Genomic DNA, 218 nt, shown 5'->3' with positions numbered 1-218 from the left:
GGAGGAGAGCCAAGCAGCAGGGAAGATAAGATAATTTTAACAAGTTGGATTTTTTCACTTATTATTTCTTATTATTTTTAGTTTCCATTATATATATTTTTCATATTCATTCCATAATTCCTTCTTAGAGCTGTGGTATTGTATCACATTACGGACCGACAAGACTGTGTCCCTTAAGATGAGGGCATTTGAATCTTCAGAGAAATGGATCACTATTA

Source organism: Prosopis cineraria, unplaced genomic scaffold, assembly GCF_029017545.1.
Source record: "Prosopis cineraria cultivar Desert tree isolate PC_DT_omini unplaced genomic scaffold, ASM2901754v1 PC11, whole genome shotgun sequence".
Classification (NCBI taxonomy): Eukaryota; Viridiplantae; Streptophyta; class Magnoliopsida; order Fabales; family Fabaceae; genus Prosopis; species Prosopis cineraria.
This window is presented reverse-complemented; position numbering follows the sequence as displayed.